Source organism: Oryctolagus cuniculus, chromosome 13 (genome assembly GCF_964237555.1).
Source record: "Oryctolagus cuniculus chromosome 13, mOryCun1.1, whole genome shotgun sequence".
NCBI classification, from domain to species: domain Eukaryota; kingdom Metazoa; phylum Chordata; class Mammalia; order Lagomorpha; family Leporidae; genus Oryctolagus; species Oryctolagus cuniculus.
In genome coordinates, this window is record NC_091444.1 from 22,031,467 (window position 1) to 22,045,331 (window position 13,865).

The following is a 13,865-nucleotide window of genomic DNA, read 5'->3' on the forward strand; positions in this document are numbered from 1 at the left end:
TGCCCAGACAAAAATTTGCATGTGAACATCATTGCAGTGTTATTCATAATCGTCAAAGAGTGAAAACAACGCAAATATCCATCAGTTGATAAAGTGGATGAACAAAATGTGGTCTGTGCATCCAAAGAACCAGAACTCGGCACCTGAAAGAATGAAGTGCTGACGTGTGCTACATGCAGGCACTTAGAAAACAGGATGCTAAGTGAAAGGAGACACCACAGAGACTCACATGCTGTCTGGGTGAACTTCTAGAAAACGTCTGTGGTGTGATTCCACTGATAGGAAACTTTCAGACCAGACAAAGCCATCGGGATAGAAAGGAAACCAGAGGAAGGTGTCCAGGGACCACGGACAGCGGGGAGTGACCGTGAACAGGTACCAAGTGTCTTTTCAGGATGACGGAAATATCCTGAAATCAGTTAGTGGTGCTGGTTGCACAACTCTGAGAATATGTTGAAAAACACCGAGCTGTGTACTTTGAAAGGGTTCATTTTATGGAATGTGGATTCTCTCTCATTAAGCTAGTATTAAAAATGAAGATAGAATAAAAACACTTGCAGATGTCAAACATCAGGGGGAAGCAGAAATAGTCATTTAATGCATCATGATTTTAGAACAAAACGACTTGGCTCGTTAGGAAGTGAGGCCGTTTTCATTTAACTTTATTAACATTGTTAATCAAAAAGAAAGCCGGCTCAGTGAGTTCTGGTCCTGAAATTTCACATCATATCCTCGTATGACTTGTTTTGGGGCCAAAGTCTTCCCATTTTAAAGCAGCTTTGTAGGAAAGAGGCTGATAAAAACTGGGATTCACCACAGTGCATTTTGTTTCTAACAGGGGGTACTGTTAGGGACACTTTATCAGATAATTGTCCTTTTCAAAATCAAACAGTTGGGGCCAGCGCAGTGGCGCAGTAGGTTAATCCTCTGCCTGCAGTGCTGGCATCCTATATGGGTGCTGGTTCGAGTCTCAGCTGCTCCTCTTCTGATCCAGCTCTCTGCTATGGCCTGGGAAAGCAGTAGAAGATGGCCCAAGTCCTTGGGCCCCTACACCCACATGGGAGACCCGGAGGAAGCACCTGGCTCCTGGCTTCGGGTAGGCATAGCTCCGGCCATTGCAGCCACTGGGGAGTGAACCAGTGGATGGAAGACCTCTGTTTCTCTCTGTCTCTCCTTCTCTCTGTGTGTAACTTGGACTTTCAAATAAATAAAAAAATATTTAAAATGAGAGAGAGAGAGAGACAGAGAAAATATAGGGCAAACACACAAAAGAGTGCTTGACACAATAGTAAGTACTAGAAGGGGGTTGCTATTAAAATGCTGCTAATATCACGGTCACGGCTCTGTCTCCAGGCTTCCTGAACTTGGGGTTGGAGACCCGGGCTCAGTTCTTGGTAGTTCTATTTTCTAGCTGTCTGAGCTTAGGCAAATCACTGTGCTTCTCTCTTTTTTTTTCATCCATGAAATCAAGATACCGATATCAGTATCTGGTCTACCTAGCTCAGGGTTTTTGCGTGTACCACATCGCTGAAGTGCTTTGTCATGCATAACACCATGGGCTGGCTTCTTGGATGAGAGTGGAGACTTAACCTCTCTATTCATTCCTTGCCTCCACTCGCCCAAACCAAGCCAGGGGAAGGAGCCAGCGTCTCTCTCCATAAATGCTTACTTGCCTCCATTGAATTACACTGGTTTGAAGAACGTTCTGGAGAAAAGCCTTGAGCTCTGTTCACACCTGGGGCTCAGACAATCATAAATGCCGGTGATGGACCGGCGCATTGAGAAGCTGGATTGCAAGGGGGTTGATGGCAGCCCATGCCCCTCCAAGGTTTACCTTGAGAAAGGATGGAGTCTGGCATGGCAGACTGGGCTTGGTACCACCGTTGAGAGTGGTGAAATCAGGTCTCATGCCACCAGAAGCGCTCCCAAACCACCCACTCTGGAGGTATGTGGGCATCCTAGGGCATGTGTACATTGAGAATGCTGCTGACCCGAACCCTAGAAAGCTCTGGGCCCACACAGCCTATTGCGGGGAATGTGGCAATTCTTGGCAGTTCTTGGCAGGAGCCAGTTGGCACTGAGATGCAGGAGAGGATGGTCCCATACTCAGCGGTCGCATGGGCAGCAGGCAGAGGTTGTACTGGCTGCCCTGTCCAGTCCTGGAGGCCAGTGTGCTCAGGAACTTAAGAGAAAGACGCCACCGGGAATGTTCACAATCCTGCAGGGAGGGGAATTCTGCAAGAACCTGCTTTGTCTCCAGGGCAGCTGGGACCACAGAACCCCAAAACCTTCCAGCTCTAAGTTTTTAGTCATAGGCTACAGAAACATGGGCATTGTGGTGATGCCTCAAAACTGTTTTTTTTTTTTTTTTTTTTGACAGGCAGAGTGGACAGTGAGAGAGAGAGACAGAGAGAAAGGTCTTCCTTTGCCGTTGGTTCACCCTCCAATGGCCGCCGCGGCCGGCGCGCTGCGGCCAGCGCACCGCGCTGATCCGATGGCAGGAGCCAGGAGCCAGGTGCTTTTCCTGGTCTTCCCATGGGGTGCAGGGCCCAAGCACTTGGGCCATCCTCCACTGCACTCTCTGGCCACAGCAGAGGGCTGGCCTGGAAGAGGGGCAACCGGGACAGAATCCGGCGCCCCGACCGGGACTAGAACCCAGTGTGCCGGCGCCGCTAGGCGGAGGATTAGCCTAGTGAGCCGCGGCGCCGGCCCTCAAAACTGTTTTTAAAGAATATTTTGTGCTGGGCAAACAGAATTCGCTCAACCAGAATGAAGCAAGAGCCACTTTCTGGAGGGGCCAGCTCTCTGCCGTGGGAAGACGGAAGGTGACTTTGCAAGGCAGGAAATACTCCTGCGATGAAAAGGATGCACTCGGTGAAGTCATGAGTCACGGCTTTTCCCAGGAGGATATTTTTCAGAAATTGAAGGCAGAGCCTGAATGGGGAGAGCCTCACCCACCCTTGCTGGAAGCGGCTTCTGGGCTTCCGCATTCCTTTGACTTTTGGTGGTTCCCTGGGTCTCATCACCGAGCCCCGGGGCAAAGGCTGCTGATGAGGAGCCAAACGAAAAAGCGGATCTGGTGGAAGCACCCAGGTCATCTATCTCCATTTCAGGCATCTCTGTAAGTCTTTGCAGGAACACAGGCCTGTTTCTCGGGCAGGCTCAGATCTGCCACGCCTTCACTTGCCTTTCCCAGCCAGTTGTAGAATCCACGTAGGAGGTGTGAGTGTGATGATGTGAATGTGTGTGGTGTGGGCGTGTGGTGTGAGTAGTGTGTGTGTAGGTGGTATGGACGTGTCTGCTCTATGTGGTGAGTGAGTGTGTGGTGTAGGTGTGCATGTAGTGTGAGTGTGCATGGTTGGGTGTGTGTGGTGTGAGTGTATGTGGTGTGTGTGTGTGGTGTAGACGTATATGTTGTAAGTGGTGTGTGTGTGTGGTATAGGTGTATATGCAGTGTGTGCGTAGTATAGGTATGTATGTGGTGTGAGTGTGCATGGTGTAGGTGTGTGTGTATGTAGTGTAGACCTGTATATTGTGTGTGGGGTGTGTGTGTGGTATAGGTGTGTATGTAGTGTGAGTATGCATGGTGTGTGTGTGTGTGTGTGTGTGTATGTAGCATAGACCTGTATATTGTACGTGCTGTGTGTGTGGTATAGGTGCAAATGTAGTGTGAGTGTGCATGGTGTGTGTGTGTGGTGTGTGTGGTGTGAGTGGTGTGAGTGGTGTGAGTGGTGTGTGTGTGTGTGAGTGGTATGTGTGTATGTAGCATAGACCTGTATGTTGTACGTGCTGTGTGTGGTATAGGTGAATATGTAGTGTGAGTGTGCGTGGTGTGTGTGTGTGTGGTGTGTGTGTGTGGTGTGTGTGGTGTGAGTGGTGTGTGTATGTGTGTGTATGTGTGTAGCATAGACCTGTATGTTGTACGTGCTGTGTGTGTGGTATAGGTGCATATGTAGTGTGAGTGTGCATGGTGTGTGTGTGTGGTGTGAGTGGTGTGTGTGTGTGGTGTAGGTGTGTATGTGCTAGGGTGTTTTGTGGTGTGTATGGCGGTTGTGTATTCTACACATATACTGGCGTCTTGGGCTCTTGGAAGTCCAAGGGCCTCTGCTTCACCCCCCAGAGCAGTGGGCCCTCCTCTACCGACGGGCTTCAAGGCTTCGTCCGTCCTCCATACTGGAGCTGCTGCCCACACAGGTCCCTGAGAGAACTGCCGGCCGCTGCTGGTCCCACCCTGCTCTGCGCTGCCCTCGCCATGAGGAGTGCAGAGTGCGGAGTAAACGATGCACACAAGCAGCAGGCGGTCCTTCCCACCAAAGATGGAGCTGAGGACTCCGCGTGACTCAGATGGGCTGTCCAGACAGCGCGCAGACGGAGTGGGCCAGCTCGGCTTCGCAGCGGAGACACCTGCATCCCAGCTCCTGTCTCTGGCTCCTGCCTGCAGCTCCTCGCTGGTGCAGACCCCGGGAGGCAGTGGTGACGGCTCAAGGAATTGGGCTCCTGCCACCCACGTGGGAGACCTGGGTTTGTGTTCCCAGCTCTCAGTCCCAGATGTGGTGGGCATTTGGGGAGTGACCTATCTCTGCCTCTCAAATAAGTAGACAACGTAAATGTTTACATTGTAAAAATTAATAAAAACATATAGAATCACAGCTTTGTCTATGGCAGAATCCAAATACATTGTCTCAGCAATCCGTAGCATTGTTTACAGTAGTCAAAATTCCCTTGTCTATAGCAGAGCATGAATTCATTTTAAAGAACATCATGGCCAGCACCACGGCTCAATAGGCTAATCCTCCGCCTGCGGCTTTGGCACACCGGGTTCTAGTTCCGGTTGGGGTGCCGGATTCTGTCCCGGTTGCTCCTCTTCCTGTCCAGCTCTCTGCTGTGGGCTGGGAGTGCAGTGGAGGATGGCCCAAGTCCTTAGGCCCTGCACCAGCATGGGAGACCAGGAGAAGCACCTGGCTCCTGGCTTCGGATCAGTGTGGTGCACCAGCCGCAGCGGCCATTGGAGGGTGAACCAATGGAAAAGGAAGACCTTTCTCTCTGTCTCTCTCTCTCACTGTTCACTCTGCCTGTCAAAAAAAAAAAATCACAATGCTGAAATCCTTCTCCCCTGACATACCCCTGTAGTAGTCAGGTTTAGGCTAAGCTTTTCTGTGGTGGCAAACAGTCCCTTACTGTCTCAGTGGTTTGTTGCAGCAACAATTATTTCTCACTTAGTTAACGTGTCCAGCAGGTGCTATCCAGGGCGCTGTGCTTAGCATGGACACGCAGGGACCCCGGCTGAAGGGAATGCTGCCACCTATGATGCTGTCTCATCACCCAGGGATGAGATGACACGGGCACTGTGCACTGGGTCTTGAATGTGTCCAGCGGAACTGACACGTGTGACTTTGCCTTGGTCACTGGTCCCATGGCCATGCCTAGCGTCGCTGGAACAGTGAGATACAATTCCCCTGCATTCCAAGTGGAGGAAAGCTATAAATTGAGGGAGCTCTTGTGGTTTCTACCATAGCTTCAGATGGATGCCCAACCTAGAGGACTTTCAGATTTGACATAGTGATTCCAGTGATGAGATTAACCCGGGAAAACACAGATTTCAAACTATTTGGGCACTTTCCATGTTGGGTGCTTTATTCAGTATTTATTTGTTCAACAACCTGCCATGCTGGGGTGGGCAGTGTGAGAAGATCCATCAAGTGCTGCCCTTTGTCTTTTGTCTAAGATCTCAGTCCAGAGCTAAGGCTTCGTCCCCTAGATTGTTGGGATCCTGAGAGCAAAGAGACTGAGAGAAGATGAAATGCTACAGAGAAAAGAGCTCTGGGGCTGGCTCTGTGGCACAGCCGTTTAAAGCCCTGGCCTGAATCGCCGGCATCCCATATGGGCGCTGGTTCTAGTCCCAGCTGCTCCTCTTCCGATCCAGGTCTCTGCTATGGCCTGGGAAAGCAGTAGATGGCCCAAGCGCTTGGTCCCCTGCACCCGTGTGGGAGACCCGGAAGAACCTTCTGACTCCTGGCTTTGGATCAGCACAGCTCTGGCCATTACTGCCATCTGGGGAGTGAACCAGCGGATGGAAGACCTCTCTGTCTCTACCTCTCTCTGTAACTCTGTCTTTCAAATAAATAAAATAAATCTTTTAAAAAAAAGAGCTCCAAATGTTCAGGTGTTGACTGGAATTCCTTATAGCTTTGCGGAATGACTTCAAGAGAGAGACCTTGATGAATGGGTAAAAATTTTAATGCAACCTCAATCTCTCTCTGCAAAGTAGTAGGTGTTTGCTGAGTCTTTATGTGAGCTATACAAAATAACTCAATGATGAAAAGTCTGCCCAGCCTGGAATCATTCTAAAATAAGCCCTGGAATCTTTCAACATAAGCCCTCTTGACGAGATCCACACATACTTATACACCCTCATGCATGTGTGCAATCTGTCCTGGACAGTCAACAGCACAGCCTGTGTTTCCGGGTCAAGGCAGCAGAGAGTGGTGAGCGGTCAGCAGGGGGCGAGGGTATCCAGATCCTGACAACCAGAGGAGCAGGTGGGACTGAGGGCTTCTAGCCAGCAGCCTGCTCTGTGGGGGCGTGGGAGGAGGAGGAAGCCGCCGAGGCCAATGAACCAGATCTCAGGGAGCGTGCAGGGTGCGCCAGGGAATTTCACCAGTTCGCAGCAGGCCGTGGTGAAACGGATGATGTATTTACATTTAGAGAACTTTCAGAAAGCCTCGCACGCTGTCTCAAACTTGGGAAACACAGACCTAAGTGCTAGAGAAGGCAAATTATCTCGCCACTGGAAGATAATCCTGTTAATATTTCTGTATCTGTTGATCATTTTCAAAATGTGGCCATGTTATTTTTTTTTAAAAGATTTATGTATTTATTTGAAAGTCAGAGTTACACAGAGAGAAGAGAGGGAGAGAGAGAGAGAGAGAAAGAGAGACAGAGAGGTCTTCCATCCAATGGTTCACTCTCCAATTGGCCGCAACAGCCAGAGCTGCACCAATACGAAGCCAGGAGCCAGGAGCTTCTTCCAGGTCTCCTATGCGGGTGCAGAGGCCCAAAGACTTGGGCCATCTTCTACTGCTTTCCCAGGCCATAGCAGAGAGCTGGATCAGAAGAGGAGCAGCTGGGACTAGAATCGGTGCCTATATGGGATGCCAGCGCTTCAGGCCAGGGCGCTAACCCGCCAAGCCACAGCACCGGCCCCGCCCATGTTATTTTTTAACAAAATGAAATCTTACAGCATGTGCCACCCGTAACTTGATTTTTTAAAGCCAAAAATATTATAAAAGCTTTTAAAAGAGTGTGAATGTAAATTATTTTTAGTGGTGGAATAGCATTCCATTCCAAGGGCTTTCATGGATAGAAATAACCAGCAGAGGCTCACACAGAAGTAGAAGGAATTTAATCATCCCCTCCCTCGCTCCTTTAAGGGCACTCCATTTCCCTCATTTTGAAGAACTGATTTATGAACAACCATGTTTAATGAACACTAACAGGCAGAAGGCTTTGTGTCGGGCAGCGGGGATGGGCGGCCGTGGAAGCAGATGCTTTACAAAAGCACAATGATGTTGTGCATCTGGGGCAGCAGTTGGAACGCAGCCTTGGGCGCCTGCATCCCGTGTCGGCATGCCTGGGTCAGAGTTCTGGCTTCGCATCTGGTTCCAGATGTGCGCCCTGGTAGGGAGCAGATGATGGAGACCCGGAGGGAGACCCGGAGGGAGACCCAGCCAGGAGCTCCTGGCTTCAGCCTGGCCTGGCTCCTGATGTGGGCTTTTAAGCCAGTGGATGGAGGCTCGCTCCCTGTTTGTCTCTGCCTTTCAAGTAACTGACAATAAATAAATACAAGTGGCAAAACTGGAAAAGAAGAGCAACGTGGGTGAGTGAAGGGAGGGGAGAAGTTTCCTCATTAGGGGGCTGAGGATGAAGATGCATTTATTAGAATCTCCAAACCGAGTCTGCAAGGGAGATGAAATAGGGGTCGTCTTCCCTTGGACAGAAGGAGGCCAGGTGCATTCTAGCAGGTGCAGCAGCAGGGACAAGACTGAGACGTTCTTCAGCCTGGAACCCTCTCCTGGGCTGGCCCAGTCACAGACAGCATTTCCCTGGGGTTCTGTCATGTTATCACCATGACTTCATGGATGTTTATTGCTACATGTGGTGCACCTTCGAAGCCACTCCAGGTGCGGGAGGGGGTGTGCTTGCCAGAGACCTCTGAGCAAGCGGCCCGGGATGCTAGTTGACCTGGTTCATAGGTGGATTTGGGGCCAGTCTAATTAGGCAGCAGTATTGAAATGACTCCACTCACACCGGTTCTTCTGGCCACCAAATGTGTGAGGCTTTTCTTTTCTGCCCCAAGCAATTCTCCGGTTCTTAGTGGAACCCACCCGGTGTCTGCCTGGAGACAACGCCGGCCCTGCAGGCCTCAGGGCCATGCGATGCCCCCCAATTCAGACACTATTTTCAAGTCCAAGTCGCCATCTGTGCTTCTGACCCTCCTGCTGCAAACTGGGGGTTCCCACAGCACCCCTCTCTCACCCATCACATTCCAGAATGGCTCACAGAACTCAGGACGACAGTGCACTGTCTACATTACCTGCTTCTTATGAAAGGATATGATCTAGGGAGAGCCAGATGGAAGAGGGACACAGGGCAAGGTGATGGGTCAGGGGCGCAGAGCTTCCATTCTCTCTTCTGGGTGCCCCACCCTCCAGGCACCTCCAGGCGCTCCCAGGGGAGCTCTCCAGGGTGAAGGGCTGGGAGCTGAACATTCCACCCAATCACCTGGTCGGTTCCATTGGCAAGCAGGAACCCATCCCTTGGGTCAGCTCATTAGCATAAAAAAGACATTTGTCATTTTGGAGATTCCTAGGGTTTTAACAGTTGCTTGCTAGGAAAGGGAGGGAGTCTTTGCAGTCACAGGAAATTCACTTGTCCAGTGAATGCTGACTAAGCTTCTGCTTGTCCCAGGTTCGGAGGGGAATTCTGAGATGGGTAAAACTGAGTTGGTCCCTGGGGAGTTCACAGCCTGGTGACAAGGACAACCAGGGCACAGGGGGAGATGTCAGTGCCTGAGAGAGACCAGCACCCCTCCACTGGAGCAGAGGCCGGGGACCTGGAAGGCTCCTTGTAGCTGTAAAGATGGATCAGGTTGGGGGGGGCGCTATTTTAGGAGATGGACCCCGATCACCGCCTGAGAATGGGATCTGGCTCCTTCCAGAATGGGCCCCAGGTCGTCAGCTGCACCTTCCTGGGTGACTTTGCGACTCTCCTTTCCCCACCCTGCACAATGCCACGGGACCCACAGGGGACATTCTGCAGGCTGGGGCAGGAGGGGCCTGGCTCTGGGGAGGCAGTGTAGTTTCCAGAGCTGCCTGTCTCTTGTGGCTGTTTTTCCTGTGATTGTCCGGAAGCCTTGGCTTGGAGACAGGACCTCCGCCCCGCCAGCCACAGCCGGCCCCCAGCCACGCCCCACCAGGCACTTCACGGGCAGGTTTGCGAGGTGATTCACTGGGGCTCCGAATCCCTCCTTCCGGCACAGTGCTTTGAAAAGGGAGTTCTTGGAGACCGAGTGAGCCGATCCCTGGATCCCTCAACTGAGGGGCCAGTGAGTGTGTGCCCCGCCCTGTGGGCCGGGATGAACCGCTGGGCTCCGGGACAGCGCCCCCTGGGCACGAGCAGGAGACCTGCGTGGTGTGCTGGCGGCTGGTGGGGCTCTGCGCCCTCCGGAGCCTGGGCGCCCCACACACATTGCTTCACACGTTAGGAACCTCCCCCAGCCCCACGCCCACGATCTCCCCACTGTCCCTGGACAAATTCTGACTAGCCTCTCAGAGCTGAGTGAGCACCGTAAGGGAGACGGCAGGAGGTGTTGGGTGTGTGCGTGGGGCGGGCAGATGGAGAGATGGAGAGAAGCTGCGGGGTAGAAGGGCCTCGGCGCCACCCCGGGCCACAGTTCCCGCCACGTGCTGGCCCGGAGCCCTCTGTGTGCTCCTGCAGCTGGCCTGGGCAGACCCAGGAGCACGGTTCTGGGCCCTCCCGTGGCCACAGCTGGGCTCTGAAATGCACATGGAGGCCCCTCCTCCAGCTCCCTGTCTGATGCTGCTTTTCTGGAGCCAGGAGCCAGGGAGGGGGGCCCAGAATTCCGACTGGGCCCTGCCGCGGACCCCCCCCCCCCGCCCCTGCCCCAGCGGAGTGTGACCCTGGGCCCAGGCTGTGAGGTGGGAGGACACAATTTTGTGGTCCTGCAGCTCTTCCCAGCTTTTCCTGCTTTCTAGTAACTTAAGCCCTATTTTAGAGATTGATTTATTTGAAAAGCAGAGTGACAGAGAGAGAGGGAGAGACAGAGACAAAGATCTTCCATCTGCTGGGGCACTCCCCCCAAAAGGCTGCAATGACCAGGGTGGGGCTGGGCCAAAGCTAGGAGCCAGTAACTCCATCCTGGTCCCCGACGTAGGTAGTGGGGGCCCCAATACTTGGGCCGTCGTCTGCTGCCTTCCCAGGCACACTCGCTGGGAGCTGGGTGTGAGGCAGAGCAGCCAGGACAGCGCTCTGACATGGGATGCACGGGCATCCCCCACTGCGCCGCAACACCAGCCCCACTTCCTTCCCTCTCATACCGGGGGAGGTCAGAAGGCTCCCCCAGCCCCGTTTTGACACATGAGGATCAAAGGAATGTGGTTGGGCTGGTGCCGTGGAATAGCAGATAAAGCCGCTGCCTGCAGTCCCGGCATCCCATATGGACATCGGTTCAAGTCCCAGTTGTTCCACTTCCGATCCAGCTCTCTGCTATGGCCTGGGAAAGCAGTAGAAGATGGCCCAAGTGCTTGGTCCCCTGCACCCATGTGGGAGACCTGGAAGAAGCTCCTGGCTCCTGGCTTTGGATTGGCACAGCTCCGGCCGTTGTGGTCATCTGGGGAGTGAACCAGCGGATGGAAGAAGACCTCTCTCTCTGCCTCTTCTTCTCTATCTGTGTAACTTTGCCTTTCAAATAAATGAATAAATCTTAAAAAAAAAAAGATATGGTCAGTCTCCAGCAAGATAAACAGAGCCCAAGGGAAATGAAGAACACAGCTGGCATCATCAGGCTTCGTCCTGGGCAGACTCTGGCTCCAAGTTCAAGGACTGGAATGAGACACTCCAGGGTAAGAGGCAGCTGGGTCCTCCCACACCTCTTCTTACCACGGGAACTATGGAGGCAAAACCCTGCCCTTAGTGGGCCCAGGGCCCTCATCCAGGATGTGTCAAGGCTCTGAGCCCTCTTGGGAGTCTATGGCTTCTGGGGGCCCGGGCTTAGGTCCCAGGCCAGCACAGTCCCTTTGGCTCCTCCTTTGGTCTCTCTGACCCTTGACATCTCACAGACTGGGTGGATTCAGGAGCTGGGGGAGCGGCACACACCTGCGAGTGTGCCCACGCTGATCCCTGACCTGGAGGCTTTTCCTTGTGTTCCCAGAGCAAGCTCAGGACAGCATCACGCTGCAGAGGGAGACTGTAGAATGTCTTGGAAGTCAGACCCTGGGGAAGGATGGCTCCCCACCCCCACCCTCACCCCCTGACGCTGGTCTACCTGGTGGGGTGGGGGTGGTCTTAGGGAGGGTGATGGGATCCCTTTACTTCTGCCCTGGGCTGGGCCTAGACAAGACTGGCAGTGGCAGGGCAGTGGCGGGGTACCATGGTGGGCATGGGACTCAGCCTGGCAAGACATTTTCTCACATTTACCCAGAGTTGCTGCCAATTTTTCTCTCTTTAGCTGTATGGGCCCAAAGGGCATCTACCAAGTGCACCCACCCTCTTCCATTCCCATCCTTTTATCTCATCGATTATCATCTTCTCATCCTTTATCCAGGCAGTGAGCACAAAGGTACTGAGCCTTGATCCCTGCACTGAGCCCGGATCCCTGCACTGAGCCCTGATCCCTGCACTGAGCTTCAGAAGTGCCAGGAGGCTGGAGTATAATTTCTGTGTGTGAGGCCGTTAGTTTCTGCTCTTTTTCTTTCATCTCCCAGTCATTTTCCTGCCAACTGTCAACCACCAGGTGCAAGTTCAAGTGCTTTTCAGGGCCCATCACTTCCTCACAGCTACTAGAGAGGCTGTGGTGTGGAAGAAAGAGACTATTAGCTGGATGGGGAGTCAGGAGTGCTGGGAGCAGGCCTGGGCCTGCCACTGAGCAGCCATGTGACCCAGGTGGGTCACCTCCCTCTCCGGGCCTGGGTTCCTCCTATGAAGCAGGGGCTGCTCCGCCTGGTCCCTGAAGGCCACTTTGAACCTACCAAGCACCATCTTCTCCTAGAAGCCCCCGCCTCTCTGTGCTCATCTGCCCGGAAGTGCCAGGTGGGTTCCTCCAGGAGGGCCCAGACCTCCCTCCCCAGGACACGGAGAGCTGTTGTCTCATCCACACTCTGCTGCAGTTCTATTTGAATACAGTTTTCATAAAGTAACCCCAATAAAACAGTGAGTTCAGGATCCTGAAGTCCTTCTCTGCTCTGGCCAACAACCTTATGTCACCATCAAGCCATCGAGAGTAGAACACGGGACATTCTGGGCTTTGAGAATGGTGCACGCCTCTTCCCGGGGCCTGGCTTTTACTCCTGACTCCTGGACACTGGAGTTCTGAGTTCAAGTTTAGCTCTATTTTGAATCAAGGGTGGGCCCTGTGGATCCTCCCCATAGCTAGGTGCGCCTGGTGATGCATTTAAGTTCCCTGGGCTTCCGTCTCATTCCCTGTGAAGTGGGGACAGTCACTCCTCCCTGGACTGAAGGAGGGAGCCCCAGGCATATGCTAGGAATTTGCCACTGATCACCTCGAGGACACAAGGCTCAGTCTTGGCCTCTGCTCCCAACTTACACAGGGCACAACTTTCTATCTTTTCTGTTATCCAGTGGGAAAACGAGTGAGAGTGGGAACAGGTGTTTTCTGCTGTCCCGGGGAGCATTCAGACAGGTGAGACCAGGCGCTGAGAGCTCGAAGCCTTGCTGAAGCGTCACGCGGAGCTGCTGCAGGGACCTAAAGCAGAAGTGACTGCAGGTGAGGCCGCCACTCCCGAGCCTGACTTAGCAGGAGCGCAGGTGCACGCTCCTCACTGGGCACACGCTTTGCATAAGCCCCATAGACTCTGCTAATTTTCCAGTTCCAATGCGATTTGATTTTCCTACAAGGTGACTTCTCTCTCAGGGACTTTCCCTGCGGGAGGGTTTCCTGGGCACCTGAGCTGGGCAATTTGAAGGCAGGAGTGGAGGAGTGAGGAGACATCACCTCCCCTCCATACACCGCTCAGTGTTTTCCGGGATGCTCAAGTTGTCCAGTTTGGGAAAAGAAGGATGGAAATTATAGCGCCATTCTTTTTTTTTTTTTTTTTTTGACAGAGTGGACAGTGAGAGAGAGACAGAGAGAAAGGTCTTCCTTTTTGCCGTTGGTTCACCCTTCAATGGCTGCTGCGGCTGACGCATCGTGCTGATCTGAAGCCAGGAGCCAGGTGCTTCTCCTGGTCTCCCATGCAGGTGCAGGGCCCAAGCACTTGGGCCATCCTCCACTGCACTCCCGGGCCACAGCAGAGAGCTGGCCTGGAAGAGGGGCAACCGGGACTAGAACCCAGTGTGCTGCGCCGCAAGGCGGAGGATTAGCCTATTGAGCCACGGCGCCAGCTATAGCACCATTCTATAAGGTATGACAAGAGAATCCAAACTCCATCCCCAGCTCTCTCCCTCCACACATGACTGCGATAGCCTTAGGGACACACACACTGGCCCGTGTCCCAGCGGGGAAGGAGCTCATGTTCTCCTCTGCACGGTGGACTCCTGGGGGCCACGTTCACCCTGTGCTACACTCCATGGTGGGCTCGTTAGGGGGCTGTATGCTGTTCCCTTGCCCT